This window comes from Protomyctophum bolini (genome assembly GCF_963924005.1).
Source record: "Protomyctophum bolini genome assembly, chromosome: 8".
Taxonomy (NCBI): domain Eukaryota; kingdom Metazoa; phylum Chordata; class Actinopteri; order Myctophiformes; family Myctophidae; genus Protomyctophum; species Protomyctophum bolini.
The window spans coordinates 26,329,824-26,345,158 of record NC_137869.1 but is presented as its reverse complement, the minus strand read 5'-3'; the positions used below and the strand labels follow the sequence as shown (position 1 = coordinate 26,345,158).

The 15,335-nt window shown below is 43.2% G+C and overlaps 1 protein-coding gene across 2 annotated transcripts in view; it reads right to left on the bottom strand.

The window, feature by feature from the left end:
* The window catches only part of ralgps2 (Ral GEF with PH domain and SH3 binding motif 2), a 105,894-nt gene extending 90,559 nt beyond the window's left edge, over positions 1–15,335 (bottom strand). For both annotated transcript variants that reach the window (XM_080771188.1, XM_080771189.1), the window contains exon 1: positions 15,191–15,335. The gene's annotated coding sequence lies outside the window, so the exon portion shown is untranslated. The remainder of the gene's footprint in view (positions 1–15,190) is intronic.

The following is a 15,335-nucleotide window of genomic DNA, read 5'->3' as shown; positions in this document are numbered from 1 at the left end:
GGTAACTTTAAACATAGGCAGTCTAGCCTGAAAGACAGCCATAAATTGTCGACGTTCAACCTGTTAATTGATCATAAGGACAGCATCACAAATAAAGTGTTTGTGTTCCTAATCCTATAGTATGGAGAGTAAATATGCATAAAACAATATAAAAAACAACTTCTGGCCTGGGCCGGCCGAGCGGTCCAGGCACATAGGCTGGTAATCCAGCCGGACAGCGTGTCGCAGGTTCGAGTCCCGATTACCTTTGCTGTGTGTCTCCCCCCCCCCCCCCCCCCCCATCTCTATCCCCCTTTCCTGTCTAACTATTGTAAAATCTATCAATAAAGGCAAAAAAGCCCCAGTCATCAGGTCAACAGTGTTAGGTTGAATTGATTACTTTGTTGTGCAATGTGCATGCTGAAAATGCATTTAAATGTAGAAGCTCTTAATCAGAGCGACTTACAATAATCAAGGTAAATAATCACATAATTAGAATGCATAGAGGACAGAGTAGTGGCTCAAGAAAATATGCATAGCAGGTAAACAATGAACCTTGCATCTGTCTAAACAACAGATGTTATCTAAATAACAGTCAATATTTTCGGTGCAAGACACCAATGTGCAACAAAGTATATAATTCAGGCTATAGAATACCACTACATTATCTCTATCACTATCAATAGGTTTCTTTCACTTTGAATTGTTACCGTAAAAGTCAAACAGACACACATACTGTACATCGGGGGTGGGTGGGGTTATGATGCAGAGCAAAATGGCCACTATGTGACCAATAGACTACATTACACAGCCAGACAATACTCTGCTTCCGCCCTCTCTGCAACGAACCAACACACTTCATATGAACTCACCAGCTGTGCGGAGCTGAAGCCGTTACACCAGGCCTACACATGGGAGTCTTGTTCACTGCTTTGATCCTGCCAAGGTCAAGCTAGCAGGCCAACCTGTCCCCCAGTGTGATGCTTTATGGGGTAGGTAAGAGAGGCTGGGGGGGGGGGGGGGGGTGGAGTGGGGCAGTGGTCCCAATAAACCCCAGCTGTGTGTGAGTGCGTGCGTGACTACGTGTGTCCGACAACATATTGTATGTTTATGGCTCTTTGGCATGGAAACCTTCGATGGTTCATCCATCAGATTAGATTCGTGCACTCTACAGTACTTCTGCTCTTACCTCAGCCATGAGCTCATACTCCCCTCCAACGTGTTATCCTCTCCTCCCTGCTTTCTGGGGTTAGAGGCTTTCTCTCCACAAATACTGGAGCCAAGAAAACAGTGAAGCAATCACAGAGACGTGGTTCTGCCTGTGTGTCTAAACCAAACACTCTGGGCTTCGCTTATGATCATGGGACTCATTTATATTCACTGCGTGCGAACATGTGAGCCGTTTCTATAATGCAAACAAGTGATGTCACTGCCATAGCAATATATTTCAGTAATAACCAAAATATGCTTTCAAGCAGCAGTGGGTAGACTTTTTGGGAGAGATCTGCATACGTTTATGCCAGGTTCAAACTGCAACATTTTATCCCCGATCCGATACAAAATCAGGCACAACTTGAGGTTTTGCTCGCCGTGTGTGAAAGGTTCAGAGACACAAGGTCGGAGTGATTCAACCACTCAGAGATGGCTCGGGGATACCTCATTATAGAATCAATGGGAGGGAGAGTTAGGGACACACATTTCTGATGATGCTTTGATCAAAAAGAGATGGCTCGGGGAGCGTCTACAGATATTTGGCCTGTTTGATATCTGAAGCCGTCTGTGACTGGAAATCGTGCAGTTACAGAATTAACTGGGTTGCGACCAGCAGAGAGTGGGGAGTGCTACTGCCTGCCAATGAGAGCACAGTACAGTACACAGGTAGACAATGGACACGGGCGCTTGTTTGATTATGTAAACGAGGCATATTGTTTGTAATCCGTCTATACACTACAGACATCCATATAGATATAGAGGTGTCCAAAAAGAAATACAGGTAGCAATGTTGATATTGCAGTGTTAAATTAAAAATTATAGTGTAGAGAAATGGTTGGAATCAGCACGGTGAGCACGCTTAGCACAAAGAATCTCCGTCCATACCAATTGCCTGAAAACACATCACATTTTGCAGCCAATTGAATAGCTTCCATAAACAAATACTTTGAGAGTTACACAGAGAATGTTTCCCTTCACTGTTGCTAGGGGTTGATTTACTTCAATGTGTGTTCTGTGCAGTTGCCCCCAAGCATTGTAGCATACCATGTGTTTGTTTGGTAGAGGTTGATGACAAGATCCTTCACTTCGCTCTCCGTACTGTTTGATGTGTAGTCTAGACCACTGGTTCCCAAAACACTGAATAGGAAACCTGTGCAGCTGGGCTTTAACATTGAGCGCCTGTTGCACTTCCGCATTTTGGACATGAATAGTGGGGGGGGGGGGGGGAGGCAGGGCTATCGAGTCGGTTCAGTCCATCATTTTAATACTCTACGGTCACATTGTTATGGGTCCCCATATTTTTGGTTTCCTAAATTTAGTTTTTAATTATCATTACAAAACATTTTCAAAAATAATTCCCAAAAAAAAAAAAGGTACACTTTTCATAAATTAACCCAAAATTCAATTATTAATTTTTACTTCAGGAAAAAATAAATCTAAGAAATTCCATACATTAGACAAAAAAGGCGGCGCGATCTGCTATTTTCACTAGTTTGAGTCCCGGGCAAACATCTAATCTCTCTTTTGGGGTCACAAGCTAAAACGTTTGGGAATCACTAGATCCAGAAAGATGGTGATGATGTCTTGTCAGTTGACACAACTTCCCAACATAGTCCAATTACATTAGCAGTTTTCTGGAGACGGATAAGAATATGGGTGTATGATGTGGCATCATTTTCAAAAGTCTCCATCTCTCAAGTCTAAAACACAATGCCTTCAATACAATACAGAGCCAGAAATGATAAGATCATATTGAGAAAGCGTACAGACTACAGACCCTTGGAAAACATGTTCCGGTAAATGTCTTTTAGAAACATTCAGTTAACCTTGGACAGACTGTACAGTTTTGTTAAGAACTCTCCCTTTGAACCTGTTCAACTGAGCAAGACTGAGATAACAGGACTCCAGCAGAGCCACACACACACACACACCTTGATTTCTCCAAACATGGTGCTGCCCTGTCTTTACCTCTTCAACGCCAAGGGGACACAAGAACTAGGTAAAACAATGGACAAAAATGCAGGAGGAATTAAAGAAACCTAGGAGGGATGAGAGACGAAAAGTGGACAGATTTCAATTTTGTGTGCGAGTGTGTGCTATATCAACTGTGAATGGCAACTATGTGTACACACACTGTCACCTCAGGACAGGTCAGAGAGCAACACACACGGTTAGAGAGCAACACACACGCATGCGCACACAGTCTGCTCTGTGAGTTTACTTGGTCATAGTTTGAGGAAGAACACCACAACGTAACACCAACAACCATGCATAGATGAGGAAAAGAAATGCTGGAAGAGAGAAAGCAGAACCTGTTGTGAAATGAGTCAACAAAAAAAACTGGAACCGACTAATTTCATGGAAGATCGAGAGAGAGAGAAAGAGAGAGAACACGACATATTCATACTTCATCGCACGCCGGTGTCACATGCCAAAAATAGCAGACCTTACAACCTGACCACACATCTGTGATGCATTGTGAGCTTGTAGGCCGGCTATTTCCGACGCACGACAGTCGTGCGACGAAGCATACTGTAAATCAGGCTTGAGAAAGAAGCAGAGACGGCTGCTTGTCTTAGCATCACGGCTAGCTACTTTCTTCCGAGCCAATAGCGGTGGTGCTGACAGATTGATTCTTTCATCTGTGTCACATAGAGCTGCACAATGTTGCATTGTGTGCTTCTGTGTCAATGTAGGTGCGTGCGAGTGCGCGCGTGTGTGCGAGAGAAATAGAGAAACGAAGCCATTTACATTTAATGGAATAGGAGCAACAGCTGAGGCTGAACAAACAGCTGCATCTCTTCAACGCCTCCTCTCCCTCTCCCAACCCTCACTTGTTCCTTCTCTCCCCAAATGAGCCCCACACACACCCTTCTCTGATCCTTCCTCGTCTCCCACAGTGCAGCGTGGCCAGGGGCTATACTGTGGTGCGCGCACACACACACACACACACACACACACACAAAATATCCGCCCTGGTTAAACAGACTTGAATCTCTGTTCTCCTTCTCTCAAGGCAAGCACAGACAGGATGCGTGAGCTACCAAACATTAATCTCTATTGACTAAAAATAGGCAAGACATTGTTTCCAGCCGTGCTGATGTCCCCAGTGCCGCTCTCACCCTGAACAGACGTCAGACCCCTCACTATGTTGCAAGGAAGTGCAGAAATGCAGAGACAGCCATCACATATACCTGATTACCAAGACTGTAAAGAAGACACCCAGTAACAGTTGTGCATAAATACAAGTGCGTTCAATGTGTGTTTAGACGCGTTTAGTGAGTGAGGAATCAGTGCAGCCATATGGGCGAGTGCATAGTGAAGGAGTCGGAGTCACGGAGTGTACTGCAAAAAAACAAGAAGACAGAGACAGTGTCATCAGGATGCCACCACACATACAGCCTTTGTGGCTTTCGCCTTTTATTTTATATTTTTTATTGAGGGATAGACAGTATAGGCTGACAGGAAATAGGGAGAGAGATGGGAGGGGGGGGGTGACATGCAGTAAAGGCCGTCGGGATCGGGAGTCGAACCCGCGGCACACTGCCAGACTGGATTACCAGCCAAGGTGCCTGGACCACTGAGCCACGGCCCAGACTGTGTAAAAGATATGAATGTGTGTCTCTGCCCATGTAGTGTGAACATGGACAATCATAACAGGAAACAACAGCATCTTGGTTACACTGATCTACTGTAAGAGATGAACAGATTGTTTACAGTAGTGGTTGTTGGCTGCCACTGCCAGCTCTTGTTGGTGGTTCACTATATGTTATGAATGCCCCAATAGTTATGAGTTAGTTTAACAAAACTGACGAAACCTAATGCATTTTACAGTGAATGATAATCCGTTGCTGCTGTTGTGCTTGTATTGTGGATGCTGTTCTGTGACTTTGTAATATTCCTGTATATAAAAGACCATTGACCGTGGTTGTGGTTGAAATTTAAAAAATATATCCAATAAATCGTCACTCGTAGTCATTAAAATAAGAAGTTGGCTACAGTTTTCTGGTCTATAACCTGACGGATTACAGATATCTCTGTCCAAGGAGATGGAGGCATCATTCAAATAAGGAAGAGATGGGGCTAAAGTAGGGCATTAATAAAGGTGCAGAACTGCCGCACTTTGTTCTCCGGGCCAAAAACAGCCCACAAAGTACCTGTGATCTGAGCCTATCTGACGTCAAAGACAGAGCCGGTGAGAAAGAAAACAGATGAGAGAGAAAGTAAGAGGGCAAGAGATAGAACATGTGATCTATTGTCTTTGTCAAGAGTTCAGAAGCAAGTTCACTAGTTTCCATGACATAGAAGTGGGGCTCAACTCTCACAGCTGAGCTGCTGTGCCAAGACGCAGAGCATGGATAGTATTAGATAGATAGGACCCGGTATCTCCACCCTAAGGTTCTCACCCAGAGCTCTATAGGCCGCTGTGCAACTCAGGGATGGGATCGAGGCAACATGGAGGGAGGGGGGGGGGGGGGGGGGGGGGGAGGGTGCGATTGTGCTGCATTGTTTCCGTTCATGCACTCTCACAGGCAGCAGGTGGGATTAGGCACTTGTGTGTCAGTCTGTACATGGAGGCTAAATCCACACTAATGTTTGCATTTTTGAGTGGTGCAACCACTCCAAGGAACAGCAATGTCCGTGTTCACCTATGTGCCTATGTGTTGGTTAAGGAGCACCTGAGCACCAGTATATGACTATGAGTACCAGTAGGGGCGCTGTTGTGCCAGAAACAGAGGGAGAGATAGTGCTGCACTGTTGCCTGCTAATGAGAGAGAGAGAGGGGGGGTTGCAACACTCAGTTCACACAGGTGTGATTTTTTTTAATGTATTTAAACATTTGAAAGTGTTCTTGCCATTCCTCAATAAACACAACTTATCAAAACTTGATAAAACTATCCCACAGGCACCGCACCGGGCATGTTTCTTCCCAGCCTCATCCCAAACCTAAACCATTGCTCAATGAAGGGCTGATAATGCTGCTGGACAAGTGGACATATGTAGGAAGCAATGCTTGCTTGAAGTTGCTTCCTACACATGTAGGCAAGAGGCACATTAAAATGGTAATGCTACATTTTACAATTACTACCACAGACTACAAGGTCTGATTTTTGTTACCCATGTTGAATAACCACTGGTAGGCAAGTGAAGGTGTCGCTTTCTTCCGGAAAAGTGTCACGTGATAGGCCTCATGTGATGAATCAGGAAGGGACATGTTGGGACTGATAACACCCAATCAGGAAACATGGTTGTCTGCTGTATCATTTTCAAATTGCATTATTCTCCTTGGGTTCAAACGGTTGCAAGGAGTTAACGCTAAAACTTTGGTGTGGTTTGGGCTATTGAATGCGTTGAATCACTAGGGTCAACGTGGGTCAACGTGCAACAAGACATAATCACAGCGCAGGGACAACGCTAAAACCGCCTTGACCCTTTGGTGTGGTTAGGGCTTCATTTTTTTTAAACGTAAATGTTTAGTGTGGATGTGTAGCAGAAGCAACACTCAGTTTTCCTATAAAACAAAAGAAGCGCCCCCCCCCCCAAGTCATGGCATGCCATGAAGACTCATTACAACTGGTTGGTGCCTGGGCTCCCTGGGCTGGGTGTGACTCATGAACCCACAAGACACAGGGAGAGAGACAGACAGACAGACACACACACCTGAAGGAGTCTGTCACAGGGCAGGATGAACAAAAAGAATGTGCACTAGGTAAACAAAACACATGGTCAAATGAAAAGCCATTGCACAAAAAAGGAAGCACAACATTGAGCGGAACATACCTATGAACCAGTATGTTGAGACACAACTTAATTCCTTTTAACTGAATTCAAAAGTGCTTTTATATTGCATTTCCTTTGTTTAATGTTTTGCCTTGTTGCTGAAATGTGCTATATACTAAGTAACACACTGTTTGCTTTTATGCCAACATTTATTTATTAGCCACATTGTTGTTCTACAGTCAATTTTATTTAATTTTTTACCCCCTGAGCTGGCTAAGATCATTTGCCTTGCTTGTTTTAATGCTGGCAAAACACAGAAAAATGAATAAATAAATTAACAGCTATACAAATGTTATGTTCTAGTAGGGATCAAGTGCTCAATCTCCCAGGAGGTTTTCTTTAAGACATGCAGACACAGAAGGCATCAGTTGGATCAGCCTGAATTCTGACTGTTGAACAAGACCATCACAGCTGACATTCTGCATGCCTTAAAAAGGCCAGATCCTAAGCCACAGCCCAGCCCCTACTCTCCCCTTTGTCCCCTGACCCTGGGGTTTCAAACAGGCATCCCTGCATGCAAAACATGACTCCTACCTAACCAGACATTGAGTTTTTGAGTGGTGCAACCACTCCAAGGAACAGCAATGTCCGTGTTAACCTAGGTATGTGACTATGTCCGTGTTATTAACCTAGGTATGTGACTATGTCTGTGTTAACCTAGGTATGTGACTATGTCCGTGTTATTAACCTAGGTATGTGACTATGTCTGTGTTAACCTAGGTATGTGACTATGTCCGTGTTATTAACCTAGGTATGTGACTATGTCTGTGTTAACCTAGGTATGTGACTATGTCTGTGTTAACCTAGGTATGTGACTATGTCTGTGTTAACCTAGGTATGTGACTATGTCTGTGTTAACCTAGGTATGTGACTATGTCTGTGTTAACCTAGGTATGTGACTATGTCTGTATTAACCTAGGTATGTGACTATGTCTGTGTTAACCTAGGTATGTGACTATGTCCGTGTTATTAACCTAGGTATGTGACTATGTCTGTGTTAACCTAGGTATGTGACTATGTCTGTGTTAACCTAGGTATGTGACTATGTCTGTGTTAACCTAGGTATGTGACTATGTCTGTGTTAACCTAGGTATGTGACTATGTCTGTATTAACCTAGGTATGTGACTATGTCTGTGTTAACCTAGGTATGTGACTATGTCTGTGTTAACCTAGGTATGTGACTATGTCTGTGTTAACCTAGGTATGTGACTATGTCTGTGTTAACCTAGGTATGTGACTATGTCTGTGTTAACCTAGGTATGTGACTATGTCTGTGTTAACCTAGGTATGTGACTATGTGTGTTGCTATGTGACTATGAGTACCAGTAGGGGCAAAAGTGGCGCTGTTGTGCCAGAAACAGAGACAGAGAGATAGTGCTGCACTGGTCCCTGCTAATGAGAGAGAGGGGGGGGGTTGCACCACTCAGTGTGATTTTCTTTTTCATGCGGCATGTCATGACTCATGAAAAAGGATACAATGGTGGCATCATGGAGAGAAATGTTGAAATTGTGACCAGATTTGACTGAGAGCCTGCCATCGCACAACCTCCAGCTTTTCAACAGAGGATAAAAACTTTTTTTTTTAATCCAAAATGAGTTAAGCACAGGTTAATGACTCTTCACATAGAGCATGTCTGAAAGAAGTGTCAGATCTGAAATCGACATGTAAATATGACAAATGCTTAAACAAGTAGCTAGGTGTAAATTTTGTTAGAGACCACAGAAGTGAACCTTTCAAGCCTGTATTCTGCAAGACATTACTCTATAAGCCATATCTCGACTATAACCGGTGGGTCAAACTGAACAACCAATATGTCAGGTCCCAATAGGCTAATCTCAAGTGGAATCTAATAGCATAGGCATGGAGTAGCCAAATCAGCAAAATGCTCAGAACAACATTCCAGCACTAGCTGCCAAGCAGCTACTCAACACACAGAAAATCAGTTACATGGGTTTGACCTAAGCCCAGACCAGGCAGTGTGTCCCGGACCCCAATATGCTTCAACTCTCTCCTACACATCCATGCAATATAGACAGTTACTGCAGGTCTGACAGGATATTTAGTGATATACAAAAACACTGCCAAGAATAATGCAGCTTAATTACTTCAATTATTCTTGTGGTCATTCTTCAGAAAATAAACCTCAGTGGGGGCAGGAAAAATAAATGCCAGAGAAATCAGCCTCTCCCATCTCCACATCCTCGCTACGGTTAAGTCCAGCTCCACACAACCATGAACTGTTTACATGAGACATCAGAGGGAGGGGTGTATAGCGAGTGAGGGTGGAAGGCAGGAAGAAAAGGAGCGGATGAGGGGGAGGAAGTAAAAAAAGGAAAGGAGAGTGGCGACAAGGACAGACGGCGAGTGTGACAAATGTGGAGCAATGTGGATATGACCCCTGAGTGATTCAGAGAGAAGTTCAGAGAACCAAACACACAGATCCACAGTTCCACACACTCACATCCACATATACAGGCAAGAAAGCACTCACAGGAGGACAGAATGGGATCAGATAACAAAATAAAAGATGGTTTAGGAGTTTCAGGAGAACAAGACGGGCCTCAGAAACACAGAGTGGCAACAATGAAATTGACATAATTTGACACAGAGAGGTGAGACGTGAGAGCAAAGGAAGAGAGAGAGGCCAGGGACAGAGAAAGACAGGACAAGAGTCAAATGGAGATGACAGGGGGAGAGAGAGAACAGTCCACTGGGCTGAACAGCCCATGGTAAGTGGGCCACTCCCTGTTAGTGGCTAAGTACAGGCTAAAATGTACAGCGCTCCAGGCTTTTGGCCACCAGGATCCCTTGTTGTGGTGTGTGCCGGCCTGCCGGGAGGGGATACAGCTTTAGCCTTCATCAGTCGTGTCATGTGAGACTGACTGACTGTGTACCGTGCACTCTCAATACAAGATTCAAGTGTGTGTATTTGGCCAATAGATGTAAGGGCTGTGATTAGAACATTTGTATGAAGAGTGGGGTGTTGGGGGGAAAGCTGGGTGGGTAGAGTGTAACAGTCAGTAGTAGTACGTTTTAAAATTTGGAATGTTGCGGGTGTGACTTAAATAACATTGCTCAATCTTGAAGAGAGTAACGACTGTGTTTGCCTCCCAGATTCAAGAAGTGAAACCTTGGAGGAAGATGGAACAATGTTATTCCGATCATTTGCTCTGTTGGGGTTCTCAACAGACTGTAATATATGTCTATATTCCACCCACAATCACCGCTGCTGGGTCACAGTCAAGTATTGATAAGAACCTACTGTACTCTGGGTCCCCAGAACTGGAGGTGACTAAAACTGGCACGGCTCATAACTGGACACACATGTATGCATTATGCACATTACTGTATCTATACACACATGCAGCAAGGCAGTTGCTGGTTAAACAAAAAACAAAAAAAGGAGAACAGAAAACACCCACTTCAGTCAGTAGCATCTGTAAATGCCTCACACACAGCAGACGTCATCAAGCATACAGGAACACGAGAGGGTATCATCATCATACCCAGAAGTTATGCGGGAACGTCTACAGAGTGGCAAACAAATATTTTCTGGCCTTGACAGCCCATACATCCAAACAGAAAGTCCCATGAGATTGCATTAAATGACATTAAACTCACTTTACCACTCGATTAGCCATTCACTTTATTCATGCGCATACCCTCTATCATTCATCAGTCTTCCCAGGAAAACTTCAGAGAGTGCAGACTGCAGAGAGTCAGACCCTGGTCATTACTCCCATAGTAAGAGAGAATATCTAGGCCAGTGGCTCTTCTGTCCTGGAGATCCAGAGTACTGCTGCTTTTGCTCATATTTTACTCAGTGACTCACTTAGATCTGGGACATCAAATGGATGCAGTTAAGAAGAACCACTGATCCGGGGCCTGAGCTGTAGCAGTGCCAGTGTGGTGGTGATATAGCAGTAGCAATTGTAGTAATATAAGCAGCAGAACAGAGAAACAGAAACTTGAAGAACATAAAAAAATGTCTATCTTTGTCTTGCAGCATTGACAGAGATAAGGCTGTGTGGAGGCATCAGCAGATAATGTGACGACATGTGACTTTGTGCTTCCATCTGTGCTTGAATAGATGTGCCAGACAGCCATGCAGAGTTACCCTAGCAACTGAGCAACATGGAGGAGATGGAGAAAGAGAGAAAGCTCGCCGCAGACTAAAACAGGGCTAGAATACCAAAAGCACTGAGCAACGGGCAAAAACATGGCTGCCGCTCGCTTGAAAGAAAACCAAGATTTATGCACTGGTGAATTTGAGACATGCACAAAAAGGAAGGCTCGGCCTCTTCACAGTTCACACACACAGCCAAGCGCAAACACACATGCCACATTAAAGAACATTCTCACATAACTTGTGGAGAAACAGTCGACAAGGTAACTTAATCCGAGACAGACCGCTGATGTACTAGCCCCAAGGAGTTCTTTCTCTTACACACATACAAGCAGGGGGCTCTGATTCTGAAAGGGGAGTTTCATTTCACACACACCAATGTAATCTCCATTCTCCAACTAATCACATTTGCAAGCCTTAGACAGAGCAGCAACACCACAGATCTGGACCCATGTAGGCATGTACACACCAAGACAGCTCCGGGATTAGACCCAGCTCTAGGTGGAGGTGGGAAGGAGTGAGAGTGATGCTCAGAGCCTCAGACAGAAACATGAAGAGGATTATTACACTGGGAAGTGGCTGGTAATTTTTGCTCAAGTAACATCTGCAGTCTAAATAAATTCCTTAATTTGATGGTCTGTCTAATAATTTCAATAAGGGTCATTGTTAAAATTGTGTTCAAATCCTGCTTTAACTTCTATGAAGGACCACTGGACCAGTCTCTCTGAATGATTGTCTGCGTCTTGATGAAGAACTGCAGGCCAGAATTGCAGTGATAATAAAACCCTATATACTTAGTTGACCGGAGTCCCCAAGGGGGTCTGACGGTCTGTACACTAACAGTATACAGTGCCACCTCCTTTTTTGATGGTCAACAATATTATGTAACTTAGATAGCATTTTATGTAGAAATAGCACTATACGTATGATTCTTGATGACTATTTTTATGCATTTGATGTATTACCATGTATTTTGTTCCTGCTTACTGTAAATCGCTCTGGATTAAAAGAGTCTGCTAAATGCCTAAATTGTAAATTGGTTGATGCCAACGACGTCTCAGAGGCACTTGTCTGTCGGGCAAGTACAGGTCAAATTCTACTTTCCCAATGCTTGTGCCCACTTGCCCAAAAAGTCAAATCCAATCGATAACTGCAGAGTGGTGACAGTAACTTTAGAATGGTAGCATTATTTGTTCTTTCATGAATAACCAATAATATTTCATGACGACGTTTGCATCCCCATTCAAACACATTTGTCTGTCAGGCAACCTGAGAGCAAACTCCACTTGCCTGAACGTTTTATTTACTTGCCACGGGCAGTCGGGCAACCTAACTAAAACTAAACTAACTAAAATCATAGAGAAAAATGTCACTGAGACCTTGGGTCTCAGTTCCCAAGGTTGGCCGATATGGCTTCAAATCAATATCATGATAATTATACGATTAATGAACAATTATTTTAAGAAAGTGAATATAACAAATCTACACGCGGTGACGTGTTTCCGATATTTTCACTATTGTTGTGCAACACCATTGTACAACAAAGCAATACAGGTGCTTAATCAGCCTAATTGATTAGTCGATTATAAACAATCTATTATTGGTTATTATTGGTATTATTGGTTTGCCACAGCAGGGAATGAAATAGTATATCCTACTGATTGAATCAGTCACAGTTATAATCCCTGAAAGGACACTACCTGGGCAAGGGGGATCATCACACTCACTGTAACTTGACTGCTATCGAAAATTGTCCGACACCTTTTCTTACAAGCTGTTATTCCAGCTACTCGTGTATGCATGCAGTTTGCAAAGCCATGACAATTAATTCCTTGCTTTTCTTTTGAATTTAACCTAGATGGGGTGATGCCAAGTACAAAGAAGACCCAAAAGGAATTCATATTCTTAACAGATCCCACTTGATATACGGAAGCCTGGGGCCTTTCATTTGCATTTTGAAGGAATTTGTTTGAACTTGCCTTTAGGGACTTTATCTATGGCACTATCTAAGCACTCTATTAGAAAATGATTTACACAATGCTGCTATTGGAATATCTACTCCACTACACATTTTAAATAAGGCGACATCACAGCACTGTAAAGGCATCCCAGTTATGAGTTTGAACCTGCAGCCTGAGGGTCATATGTCAAGTGTTGAACAGCAGCTCCACACAACCATACCAAATGGCCTATCGAAAGACATTCCATACAGCCTTTTAAAACTGGGTCACAGGGGCAAGTAGCAAGCAGCATCACAAAGGACAATGATGCAATGAGCCTGTTAAGACATTTGAGAAGTGGCAGGCTTTGTTTTAAACAAAATAGGTAGCCAAGCCATGAAATAGACTAGTAATTACATGTGTGAAGCTAACGCTGTTTGACAGATAACAGAAATGGACCACTCAAGTGTGTACATTCCAAGTACATGTCTTTCTGTGCATTTTGCCTTTTCCACATCCACAAATGAAGGTAACAAAGACGGATGCAGTCTGTCTGGTGGGAACCGAAAACACATTTGATTTGTAATAACATTTGTGAGTTGTGCCAATGTATGTCAGGAATACGTTTCTGTAACATTTTGGATATCTCCATTTGTCTGTGAGTGTGTATAATAAATACTACTAAGTTGCTCTCTAGCTTTCAGACCTACAGACAGACTCCACTGAACATTTTGTAATGACAGGTTTTCAAAAATATATTTTTGTTTGGTTAAAACAAACTAAACTAATAAGGTTATGCCCATATTTTAACTGCATGGTTATAATGTGGCCATGATCAGTCACCAGTGATCTCAAGTGAAACTGACATAATTCACAGCACAGATTTATTAACACTATAATCAATCTAAAAAACATTATCGATTCATGATGTGCAGTCATTAATGAGGACATAAAGTAGTGCACGTGAAGAACAGATACACCACCACTCAAAGAGGATGAAGCCATCAAACTTTAGATGCCAAGTTGCCAACCTAGTTGTGAAAGTTTTCGGAATGAAACGTCTGACAATTGACCTCGGAGTAACCCCTCGTGTTCATGCTCAGCTCATCATCACATGCCTGCCTTACTAAATGGATCCAAGAATGTAGCGTCTCGAGATGCAGGCCAACTATTTGCCAACCTAGAAATAGAATCCTCACCCAGTTGCTGACGGGTTAGTTTTACATTATTTAGGCCCAAGTGCAACGTAAACGCATGATATTGCATAATCATGGATCATGGTTACTACATGTTACAAAAAGGTGGATGCAGCGTTTCTGTTGAATGGAACCTGCACGCCACACCCGAAACAGTCCCCGGGGGGTAACGGGGTTGTACCCAGAGCCAAGCCCCTGCGGAGCAGAGAGAGCATGGCTGTGTTGAGCTAACAACACATAGGGGGACACAGCACAATGATGAAGCGCGCAATTCTGTTTTGGCTCTTTTTTTGTTCCACGTCACCCAGGAACATCAAAAGGTACCACACTTCATAATACACAATGTGACACAATAAACGGCAAGCTAGCCTTAATTGTCGTCCCTCGGTTGTGTCGTTTCCTTTTCAAGTTCAGAAGACAAGGGTTTGCACCACATTAGCATGTTGCAATGCTGACTTAGCTTACGTTAGCTAAAGCGGGCGCATGATTTATATCCATAAGTACCACTATTATCTATAGCTTACCTATAACTGCTTCTACTTATTTGTGTGGGGTGTGGCGATCAGTTTATATTAATGTAGTAGTTGGTGTTATGGATAACACAGCAGTTGATAAAAAATAATAATAGGCGGCCCCGATACAGTTGTTACTGTCAGTGTACATTAGTCTTATGGCACAATTAAATTACTCACAGTCACAACACAACACGTCTGCTCCTGTCGCCGGATGGATGCCCAAAACAACTAGCCCTGTACATCAAAACAAGCACACCCCACCATAGCCATCTTCTGGATGGATGCATTATGTTAGCTATAATAGCTAGCTTGACATTTCCAATAATCTTCTATAATCTCAGCACCCACTGACTCCACCACTAAAGATAAAACATACCACACGTCTATATCACATAATAACACAGATGGATGATGCACTCATAAACACACACAACCTCACCTCTCAATGAAGAGTAGCAGCGGTTTCTTCTATATGGATTAAATAATAACCTCTTTCTTCCATGCAGCAGGGCACTGCAGAGATACTAGCTAAAACGTTAGGCTAGCGAGCAGAGAGAGAGAGAGGGACGCTCCTCGTAACAACA